At 48.4% G+C, this 12,475-nt stretch overlaps 1 pseudogene; it reads right to left on the reverse strand.

Moving 5' to 3' along the window:
* Window positions 1-446: 446 nt before the first annotated feature.
* Window positions 447-12,475, reverse strand: part of LOC144606303 (cytochrome P450 2D26-like) — a 53,942-nt pseudogene continuing 41,913 nt past the window's right edge.

Consider the following 12,475-nt stretch of genomic DNA (forward strand, 5'->3'; position numbering starts at 1 on the left):
TTGCACATCCTCCAGGCAGTGTAGACAAGGCCAGGAACACATTCTTCACCTCTGTTTGAAATTAGATTAATTCTGGCTGGTGGTGCCATCTGACCACATCATCAATAGCACGACGGTTGCACATTCCTTATTTTATATATATATTTTTTTTAAATTACAAGATTACAACCAGCCATTGTGCCATTAGGCTAACACACACCTGAATAACACGACGTGCAAATTAACATGAAATGGAGAAAAATTGGTCAAATTTAATCATGGCTGAGCAATCTTTCTCACTCAACCACATTCTCTAACCTTCTCCCCACAACCCTTGACACCCATACTAATCAAATACCTGTTAATTACCACCTTAAAAATACCCAGTAACCTGGCTTCAACAGCCGTCTGTGGCAATGAATTCCACAGATCCGCCAACCTCTGACTAGTTTTCCCTCTATTACATCTTATCTGGTTTTAGCACAAAGACGATAGGGGGGTGGACAGATGGTAATTCCGTATTTAGCTTCCCTGAAGTTTGGCCGTGGTTCATTTTCCGGGAGAAAGAAGGTGAAGTGTTGGAGCAAGGATGTGAAGAAGATGAAGAGCTCCGTCTTTGCCAGCTGCTCCCCCAAACACACACGGTGACCTGTGGGGTGAGGGCAAGAGTGGTTAGTGACCCGGGAGAGGCACTGGCAGAGTCACACTGACTGAACGGAAATGAGTACCACCACAGTCTAGAGTGCCAATGTCATCCTGCCTTAACCTACCCTGCCTAATCTCTCACAGAAGCACTGCACTCCCAACCTTTATCAATGCTAAACAAATGCTCATTCTGCTCACTTTAAGTCAACATAAAATGTGTTCTTTCAGCACTGGGCTGACCATCAAGTATTTTAGCATTTGACTAAAATTTAGATGTTAACTAGACCAAGTGGCCCAAACCACTCCTGTATTGGTGCAGCACCCTCTCCTCCACCACTTCCTCTTCCCCCACCCCTCCTTCAATCCACCATCCTCACACCCTCCACCCCCGGGAACAACCCGTGGTTGTCGTACCAACCCACCTCCCGGCTGCCATTGGTGGAGCGGGGGTGGGGGGAGGGGAGGAGAGTCCTGCCCTGTCCCGTCCCAGTGCGGGGATATACAGTGGCAGACGGCGGTGGCTCTCCCACTGTTGCTCAGCTGCTGGACTTAGCGGCATGGGGAAGGCGCTGAGCCGGCCGGGGAGAAAAGGGGGGACGGGGGAGCCGAGGGCAGGCCCAGCGCCAGGCCCAGGTGGCCAAGCCCTTGTCAATGGGCCCCAACTGCGCAGGCGCTGATGTGTTTGTTCTGCGCATGCGCGGATGCGATGGCCATCTTACGTGAGTACCAGATCAACGGAGACCCGACTGCGCATGCGCGGTTTTTTAAACATTAAAATGTGAATAACTTAAAAAATATAACACCGATTTCAATTACATTTCTTCCATAGGACCACGGGTCAACTGGAGCCTAGAATTGTCGGACTGTCTTGTACCGTTTTGGCTGTAGTTCAGGAACAAGTGAACAAACGAAAGTTTTAGTTTATAGATTAACTGAACTTTATAAATCCAGGAGGAAGCCCCCCCACTCCCTTCACACAGTGCAGAAGATGGAGCTGGATATCCATGATCACAGTTACCTCTTTTAATACGTTCAATAATCTATAAATCCTACATTACCTGCGGAGAATGGGATGAAAGCTTCCGGCTTCACAAACATCCTGTCCGAATTCAGGAAATGTCCCGGATTAAACTCACGTGGAGTCAACCAAACATCTTCATCATACAAAGCTGAGGTAATGATTGGAAAGATTGTTGTTCCCTAAAAGTCATTTAAGGAGAGACAAGTTAGTCAGCAACAGGACCTGAGAACAATGGGGAGTTGTTGGTCTGTGCCTCTACTGCACAGAGGGAGTCGAACATTCAAGATTAGCTCTAGATCATACCTTGGGAATGGTGTAACCCATGACCTCGGTGTCTCTGCATGTTTCATGAGGCAGTGAAATTGGAACAATATTTCCTAAGCGTTGGGTTCCGTGGATAACTGCGTTAGTGAATGGCATTTCCTCACGGTCTTCCAACTTCGGCTTCCTCCCATTCCCAATGACTCTGTCAATCTCCTCATGGACCTGGGCTGCAGGAACAAAGAAAGAACTCATTTTGAGTTTCAGTTCACCAAAGATACTGGTGTTTTCATTGTCACTCCCTCAAAATGTCCCCAAAAGCATTCCTGGTAAAATAAATTCTGGTATTATAGTGACTACCTCAACCTATGACCTACAGCAGCCAATTTATGCAGAATTAGATCAAACAAATGTCATTGGGATGTAAATTGAAATAATAGGTTTTCATGGACTTAAGGTTTCAAGACCTGGTGTTGATAATTGGATCATTGCAATCAGTGATTTCGGCACAAAATGAACTGCAACACTGGAGGCAGCACAGTTACACAATGGAAGAGCTGCTGCCTCACACCGCCAGCGATCCAGGTTTGATCCTGACTGTGGGTGCTATCTCTCCGGAGTTTGTATCTTCTCCCTGTGACCATGTGGGTTTTCTCTGGGTGCTTCGGTTTCCTCCCACATTTCAAAGATGTGCAGCTTTGATTGGCTTCTGTAAAATTGTCCCAAGTGTATAGGATGCGAAAGTGGGATGACATGTAACTTGTGTGAACAGGTGATCAATGGTCAGTGGTGACTCGGTGGACTGAAGGGCCTGTTATCTCTAGGCTACTTGCAGATATCTTTCCTAATACCCTACTCCTTCCTCTTTAAAAACCTTTGCACTTCTCCTCCATATCTTGCATCAACACAAGAGCATCCCTGATAATGTGGCAGAGACATTGTTACACTTACACTGTACATCAGGATGGAGCACCATGAAGAGCAAGGCCCAGTTTAGGGTGGTGGAGCTGGTCTCTGTACCTGCAGCAAAAAGGCTCCATAATGTCCCTACCAGCTTGGACTCCAGAAAACTTGTGTTGGGGATGTGTTTCATCTATGATGCAAATAAGAGAACCACAGTTAAGGTGTAGAATCAAAGGTAGATCATTGGAAGGGTGCTAAACAGTTCAACAGTTCAACAGAGCTTTATTTGTCATTCGGTACCAAGGTACCGAACGAAACTACATAGCAGTCACACACAAAAAAGAACACAAGACACATGATCCCAACACAAACGTTCATCACAGTGACTCCAAACACCCCAAAGTCAGTCATCTGGCGTTAAAAGTGCCTTGAAATGGTATAATGCACTCGTAAGATGACAACTGAATATGAACATCCAATTCTGGCCAGAACACTCAGGGAAGATGTGATGGTCCTGGGAAAAAATCCTATGGGGCTTCAGCCACAAGATTAGACAACTCAGATCTTGAGGAAATTTGAGAGGAGACTTGAAGAAGGTCCTTGGGATCAGGATTAGTTAACACTGGGTACTGGGAGGGAAGAGAATCAGGCAAAAGCAGAGAGAAATGGATGCATTATGGACCAAATGCATGGAAATTGGACTAGAAGAGATTGTACAATGGTCAACGTGGACTGTTTCTCGGCTATAAACTCCATGATGAATCTCTGAAAGTGAACATGCAGATAGACAAAGTAATTCAGAAGGTAAAGACATAGCAAGAGGATTTGAGTACAATGAGAGATGTTTTGCTCCATTATATAGGGCCCAGGTGAGACTGCAACTGGGATAATATTTCTGGCCTCACAATCTAAGGAGGTACAGGTAAACACTACCTAGTGTAGGGCACTGCAATTACCGTCCCTTCATGGAGGCACCAACATGGGAAAGGATGGGAAACACGACCACATAAAGCACTGTGCCTAGAATACCCCAGTAATCCTCACCTACCTTCTCCTGTTGTGTAAAGAAAGCATCAATGAAGTCCCTGGGATCATCTGGGTCCCATGATTCTTTGTGCCTTGTGACTATTGTTTGTAAAAATTGAGTGATTTTATTATGATTTTCAAATATTTTCTGATGTGGGCCCGGGAGGTGTCGAATAAAGTTAAAGTTATTCGTCACCTGAAACAAAGACAGGATTTGAAAGTAAACACATTTTTCTCAATCCTCTGAGGTTTCCTAAAATAATGAACAAAAAGTTAGTTTTCACTGTCATGCAGTGAGGGAGGATGTAACGGAGGGTATGGGTTTATTATAGTCAGTTCTGCCGCATGGGACAGGCCGTGCCCTGTGGTGTCCTCTCTGCCCGGCCGTCACTGGTGGCTGTGGGATGTCCTGGTGAGTCGCTGCCTTTCTTTAACCAAAAATAATGTAATCAATTATTTACAATAATATTTACAGTAATGAAATAAATCAAAACAAAACTCATGACAAATCTTTGGAATAAACTGCTATACAACCATATCGCCATCCTTATTGAGGATACATTCCACCCCTCGCAGTGCCCAGTGGGTCCGGGAAATCCCCCAGCGTGCCCGTGGACAGCATGTAGTCCCTTTCTAAAACCACCGGGGTGCGGACGTAACCGCGGACAAGGGGCAGGCAGCCGGCTCGGGCAGAGCCCTCTTCTGCCTGGCGCCGTGACTGCCTTGGACAGTCTCGTCCGGGTGGTAACAACGGATCAAATCAGTTTCTATACCCTGGTGGGAACGTTGAACAAGGGAATTTGGGAGCAGTGTCCAGTATCAAGAGGTTTCACGAAAACTGTTCAAGACTCCCGGGAGAATCGAGTGGCCGGTGGGTTGGATGTGCAGCGATGTCTCAATGTGGGAAGCCTCCTTCACATTCTCAATGTCCATGTGTGGACGGGTTGCCCGGTAACAGGGCCGGTCCAGTCATGATCTAAGGCAGAGCCTACGTTGGCAGCTGCCATTGCCAGTGATGGAGCCCCTCGCTCCGGCAGAGGTGCTACTGAACTAAGGTAATCGAGTCACCAAATATTGAGATAGTTGGTGCGCCTTTAAAATCAAACACAACTTGAGACCCTGCATCAGGACTCGGTCAAAGAGCCCTCCTTCACTCTCTATAGCTCAGACGTCCAGTTGTCCCACTCCAATTACTAGGGTGAATGTCTAATTGATCTGTTGTATTTCGGATCCCAATATCATTAGATCATTGCTTATTTATTTTATTTATATTTTATTTTCATATTTCAGATACAGGGTTGTCACAGGGTTGTCAGAATGACTACAATGCATTTCTGACCATCCTAACATTTTTGGACACTAGCAGATCACTGGTGTCAATCACTCTTTAAGGTCTTAGTTTCTAATATCTAATCCATTATCATCACTTGATAATATTTCAGGACCTCGCAAATTTTGGAAAAAAACTGTAGATGCTGGAAATGTGGAATTAAAACAGAAACACTCAGCAGGTTAGACAGCATCAGTGGTGAGAGAAACAGAGTTAATATTACAGGTGCAGAAACCTTCATCAGAATTGGAACGGAAAAAGACTCAAGGAACTGTAGATGTTGGTTTACTAAAAAAGATACAAAGTGCAGGGTCAGGTAGCATCTCTGGAGAATATGCATTGGTGACTTTTCAGGTTGGAACCCAAAGGAAATTGATCACTATGTGGCCAAGTTTGCGGATGATACAAAGATAGGTGGAGAGGCAGGTGGTGTTGATGAAACAAGAAGTCTGCAGAAGGACTTGGACATGTTGAGATAGTTGGCAAAGAAGTGGTGTAACAAAGTGTACGGTCATGCACTTTGGTAGAAGGTTTAAAGGTTTAGACTAATTTCTTAATAAAGAAAGGATTCAGAAATCGGAAGTGCAAAGGAACTTGCGCGTGCTGGTGCAGAATTCCCAAAAGGTTAATTTGCAGGTTGAGTTAGTGGTAAGGAAGGCAAATGCAATTTTAGCATTCATTTTGAGAGGACTAGAATATAAAAGCAAGGATGGAAAGCCGAGTCAGGCACTGGTCAGACCTCATTTGGAATATTGTGTGCAGTTTTGGGCCCCATATCTGAAGAAGGACCTGCTGGATTCCGTATATTTCGACTTCCTTAAAACATATTCCAAACTTCTGGACTCAATATCAATCTCAACAACTTCACATAACTTGCATCCTCTGTTTATATCAGAACTGTCCAGTTCTCCCGCAAGTTACCCATCTATAATATTTACTCAGTTATTTTCTCTCTACTACCACCAGCTGGAATACATCTGAGACTGATCTATCGGCAGAGCACTACATTGCCCACAAGTGGTACATTGTCAAATGAACAACTTGCCTTACCTGGCCCCAGAATCCACCTTCCAATACAAAGCTTTCTTCAAGTGTGTGCAAAAATTCAAGAAACCGTTCATCATGATACTCAAAACGATCTCCGAAGATAATCGAACAGATAATATTTGAGTTTGCATAAGTTAATGGGATGTGAGGATCAAAAGGGCAACCTGAATGGATGTGTGGAGCAAAAGGGTGGTAATAAATTACATTTTTTTCCAAAGTTAAGATCATACAAACAATAGAAATTGTGAAGAAATAGACTGCAGCGAAGTGTGAAATTAACCGCAGGAAACAAATCTAATGGGATGTTGACTTTCATTGCGAGAGGATTTGAGTTTAAAAGCAAGCAGGTCCCACTGCAGTTGTACTGGGCTCTAGTGAGACCACACCTGGTGTATTGTGTGCAGTTTTGGTCTCCTAATTTGAGGAAGGACATTCTTACAATTGAGGGAGTGCAGCATAGGTTCACCAGGTTAATTCCGGGGATGGCGGGACTGACATATGATGAAAGAATGGGTCGACTGGGCTTGGATTCACTGGAATTTAGAAGGATCAGAGGGGATCGTGTAGAAACATTAAATTCTTAAGGGATTGGACAGGCAAGATACTGATTTTGGATGATCAGCCATGATCATATTGATGATGATAGCTCAAAGGGCCAAATAGCTTACTCCTGCACCTATTTTCTATGTTTCTAAGTAGTGCAACAATACAAATAAGGCAATGGCTTCCACAGGATTAACTCACCTTGTTCACTTTCAAATGCCTGGTTTAAAAATCCAGCCTCCTCCACAATTCGCAATTCAAGAGACTTCTTTCCAAGCCCAAAATTTTTCAGCGTCAAAAGTGCAAATTTTCTCTGCGGTTTCCACCAGTCACCATACTTTGTTAGAACAATACCTGGATGGAGGTAGCAGGAATATTGTTACATTCATAGACAGACACAAAATGCTGGAGCATCTCAGATGGCCAGGCAGCATCCCTACAGAACATGAGAATGTTGTTTCATTCATGTTGGTTTTAGACCGTCCATAGAATCGAGCCTGTGGAAATTGGAGGAATAATGCCGGCCCTCTTTGTGGTGGGGGTTAGTCACAGTATTCCTACAATCCTCTTTCTCATAGCATATAATTGTGTTAATATTCTGCCCCATGAGACAGGATCAAGAGGTGCCATATGACTGGGTGACAGCAAATGTGGTTTCTTTATTCCAAAGTATTAAGCCAAGTAATTACAGCCAGTGAGTCTCACAGCAGTGGTAGAGAAGTTATTGGGGAAAATACTATGAGGGACAGGATTAGTTTAGTTTAGTTTATTGTCACGTCTCCCAAGATACAGTGAAAAACCTTTGTTGCGTGCTAACCAGTCAGCGGAAAGACAATACATCGGCAACAGACTAATGTTGTAAACTGTAATTGGGAGCACTGGCTATAAGATGTCCCAGGACTTAGTTGACCTGGGAGATGGAGTCAGGACGACAATAAGGAAAATTAGGCTGGATCTCCAGTCATCCATTCATCGGAATTTAGAAGAATGAGAGGGGGTCTTATAGAAACATATAAAATTCTTAAGTGGTTGGACATGCTAGATGCAGGAAGAATGTTCCAAATGGTGGGGGAGTACAGAACCAGGGGTCACAGTTTAAAAATAAGGGGTAGGCCATTTATGACTGAGATGAGGAAAAACCTATTTTTACCCAGTGTTGTGAATCGGTGGAATTGTCTGCCACAGAAAGCAATGGATGTTTTCAAGAGTGAGTTAGACTTAGCTCTTCGGGCTAACGGAATCATGGGATATGGGGAAAAAGCGGGAACGTGGTACTGATTTTGGGTGATATGATTTTGAGTGATCATATTGAATGACGGTGCTGGCTCGAAGGGCCTAATGGCCTACTCCTGCACCTATTTTACATGTTTCTATCCAGTGGACCTGCATTCCAAGTATCAGGCTTTTCCAGGATTCCCCATCAGCATTCCCTATCCACCACCATGCAAGTAATGTTTCCCCTTCCCATGGAGGCTGCACCTGTCCTCTCAAGGTGCTCTGGCAGGCGTTTCCCGGGGCACAGATGGCCAGGTTTAGGATGCATTCATCATGCCGACAGTTGAATCTGACAATTCCTGGTCCCTCTGAGCCTGGTGCCCAGCACTGTGTCTGGAGCCCACTTCACACTCACCTTCTCCAAACCGCTTAAAGATCTTTTCATATACTGGGAGTTCTAGCCGGTCCGCAAAATCTTCAGATTTCTTCACCAGCGCCTCTTTCAGGGCCTTGTAGCCACTCAACACTACCACGTTTGTCCACCCAAAGTCTAAGCTCATCACATCGCCGTACTGCTTCCGCAGCTTAAAGTGGAGGAGACGGGAGAAAGCACGAGGATGTCGTTGTAACTCGCTCACGGAGGCCAAATGCAACATTGAACAAAGACAGAACAGTCGCAAAGTTCTCACTAGTGCACGAGTTTATTCTGTGCCCCTGCTGCCATTAGCGCTGGGATCCCAGGAGCAATGAGGTGAATTACTCGTGCCATTGTGCCGCCCTGTGTCTTTTAAACATTGAAAGTGTATCCACTTCCACAGCTTCCTCTGGCAGCTTGTTCCACATGGCCACCACCCTCTGTGTGAAAAACGTGTCCTTTAGGTCCCCTTTCAATCTCGCCCCTCGATGAAAACCCTTTTAGTTTTCGACTTTCCTTCCCTGGGATACAGACCATTCACTACCTGTGACCCTCATGTTTTCATAAACCGCTATAAGGCCCTCAGCTTCCTTCATCTTGGCATCATGTTCAGCATGGACATATTCTATGTATGTAGAGCAATATGATATTGGTTACTATAGCCAAATGACTTTTCTGACTTCCAGACAAATTGGCTTTTGGGCTGTTCCCAAGAATGCAATGCTTACACAGGGCCAACGTGCAAATTCCACGCAGATAGCATTTGAATACTTTTGCGGTATGAGTCAATAGATTATTGATAAGCAAAGGAGCGATAGATTACTGTGGGCAAAGGGAAGGCAGAGTTGAAATTAAATCAACCATGGTTAATAAAGGGCGGTGCAGGCTCAAAGGGTTGAGTGGCCTTTGGTTTGTACGTTTGTAAAACCACTTTTGAAATCCAGTGCTAGCAAATAGAGGATTGTGTGAGAGGCAGTGTACAGTAGGAAGTTTAATTCCCAAAGACATGATGGTGGGTAGGTTAATTAGCAACTGTAAATTACTCCGTGTGTAGGCTGCGCTAAGTGCAATTGGAGGATGCTGAAGGGGTAGTGAGAGAGTTGTTTACAGAATAATGTGGTGGAATGGAATGGGATTGACTTGGAGCCTTCCACAGAGTCAATGGGCCAAAGCCCTCCATTTGTGCCGTAAGAAAATATAAAATATAATTAGTGATGTAATAATAATAATAATAATACATTTTATTTATATAGCGCTTTTCATATACTCAAAGACGCTTTACAGGCTTTGGAGATAATCATTGAGACATATAGACAAAAATAGGCTCTTCAGCACACCACTCCATCCTATCCACTCACTTACACTAATACTAGGGCGACATGGTGGCGCAGCGGTAGAGTTGCTGCTTTGCATCACCAGAGACCTGGGCTTTCTCCAGATGCTCTGGTTTCCTCTCAAACTCCAAAGGCGTACATGTTTGTAGGTTAATTGGCTTTGGTACAACTGTAAATTGTGTGTAGGGAAATGCTAGTGTATGGTATACATTAGTACATGGTGCACAGTTTGTTGGTCAGCGCGGACTCGATGGTCCAAAGGGCCTGTTTCTGCGATGTATCACTAAAGTGTAAAAGTCATTTGGATGGGTTTGTAGATAGGAACGGTTTAGAGCAGGGGTGTCAAACTCATTTTCACCCCGGGCCACATCAGCATTATGGTTGCCCTCAAAGGGCCGGTTGTAACTGTAAGACTGTATAAATGTAACTAATCCTTAACATATTGTTAAATAACTGTCTGCATTTGATTATTATTTATTGAAATGAACAAATATTGTACATGCATTGACATAAATGTAAAAATATATGTAAGCACATTGACAAATCGGGCCCGTTCCTCGTAGGGTTTCCATTGCGACCTGGGGAAATCGTGTTTTTCTTTAAATTAAATTGTCTCTTAAAAAAAAAAAAAAAATCTCAATGGGGGGGGGGGGGGGGGGGGGGGGGGGGGGGGGGGGGGGGAGGGGGAGGGGGGGGGGAGGGGAGGGGTTGGTGAGGAGGGGAAAGGGGAGAGGGAGCCTCTGACACCGTCCTGCCAGCGGCCATCGTCTTACTCCTTCACTGTGGTGCCGTGCTCCTTCAGGGGAGGGGGAGCGTAATTAAAGGCGGTACAAGGAAGGGGAGAGGGTGTGACCGAGGAGCCTTGGACCCAAAGCCTGTCCTGTATTGGTGTGGCATCTTCAACCCCCTACTCAATCCCCCTTATCCCTCCTCTCCCTACCCCCCATTCTCCCATCTTCCCTGACCCCCACTGTCCCCCTTCTCCACCACTCCCACTCTCTCATCCCCCCACCAACACCCCCTCCCCCCCACCCCTGCTGTCCCCTTCCCCCACCCATCCTCCCCACCCCCAGTCTTCCCTCCTCCCCACCCCACCCTCCCCAACAGTAGCACTCTCCTCCACCCCCCCATTCCCCACCCCCCCCTTTCCACCACTCTCTCCTCCCCCCACCACCCCATTCTCTCCTCCCCAGCCCACTCTCACTCTCCCCATCCCCCCTTTCCCACCACTCTCTCCTCCCCCCACCCCCCCCTTTCCCCCACTCTCTCCCCCCCACCCCCACATTCTCTCCTCCCCAGCCCCACTCTCCCCCAGCCCCTCTCTCCTCCACCCATCCTCACCCACCCCCGCCTCCCCCACTCTCTCCTCCCCTCAGCCCCTCCCACCCCTACCCTCCCCTCCACCCACTCGCCCCACCTGCATTCTCACCGTCCCCCTCCCCGCCCACTCTCCGCCACCCCCACTGTCCCCCTTACCCCCTACCCCCCACACTCTTGCCCCCACCACCACCCCCTTCCCCCCACACTCCCTCTCTCCTCCCCCCACCCTCCCCCCTTTCACTCTCACTGTCCCCTTCCCCATCACCCACCTTTCCCTCCCGCCCCCACTCCTTCCCCCCACTCTCCCCTGATCCTCACAGTCCCCCTTCCCTCCCACCCCCACTCTCTCTTCCCCCCACCGCCCCCTCCCCCACACCCCCTCCTCCCCTTCCACCCTCACCCCTCCTTCCTCCCCACCCCCTCCCCCTCCTCCCCCTCCCCCTTTCACTCTCACTGTCCCCTTCCCCCACCCACCTTCTCCCCCTTTGCTTCCCCCCACTCTTCCCTGACCACCACTGCCCCCCTTCCCCCACCCCTACTCTCTCTCCCCCCACCACCATCCCCCTCCCCAGTCCCACTCTCCCTCCCACCCCCTCTCTGCTCCTCCCACCCACTCTCCTCACCCACTCTCACTCTCCCCCCCTTTCCCCACCACCCACTTTCCCCCACTCTCTCCTCCCCCCACCCACCCCCATTCTCTCCTCCACCCACCCACGCCCCCCCCCCCCCCGCCCCTCCTACCCCCACCCTTCCTACCCCCCTTCCCTCCCCCCACTCGCCCCCCACGTTCACCCCTCCCCTCCGTGGAGCCGTTGGCGGCGAAAGGCACTTACCGAGCGTGCAGGGAGGAGGGAGCGCCGGACTACTCGAGTCGGGCGGCGGAGGTGGGACTACTCGAGTCGGGCGGGGCCGGTCTGGGAGTGTGGGAGAAGCGAGAGGAGAGAGGCGCGGTGGGAGGCCGCAGCGCAGCGGGCAGCTTCTTCTCCTCCTCCTTCTGCGGCCGCTTCCACCGATGGCGGCGTCGAGCAGGGCCGCTGCCATCGACGGCCCCGTCGCCACTTCAGAAAGATGGCGGAGCGTGAGGAGGCCGCCATCTTTCTGAAGTGGCGACGCCGCCATCGGTGGAAGCGGCCGCTGAGGGAGGAGGAGAAGAAGCTGCCCGCTGCGCTGCGGCCTGTGTGCGATAACGGTGCTGGGCCCGGGCGGGAGGGGGGACTCGAGGACGTCGTGGCGTGGGTTGAAGGGAAGGATGAGGACCATCAGTCCGACCATCTCCCTCCTGCTCGGGAGTGTCCCCCGGGTGTGGGAGAGTGAGGAGAGGGGAGTGAGGAGAGGGGAGTGGGGAGAGGGGAGTGAGGAGAGGGGAGTGGGGAGAGGGGAGTGAGGAGAGGGGAGCGAGGAGAGGGGAGGCGGTGATTGCGGGCGGGCGGCTCCGC

This window comes from Rhinoraja longicauda, chromosome 26, assembly GCF_053455715.1.
Source record: "Rhinoraja longicauda isolate Sanriku21f chromosome 26, sRhiLon1.1, whole genome shotgun sequence".
Lineage (NCBI taxonomy): Eukaryota > Metazoa > Chordata > Chondrichthyes > Rajiformes > Arhynchobatidae > Rhinoraja > Rhinoraja longicauda.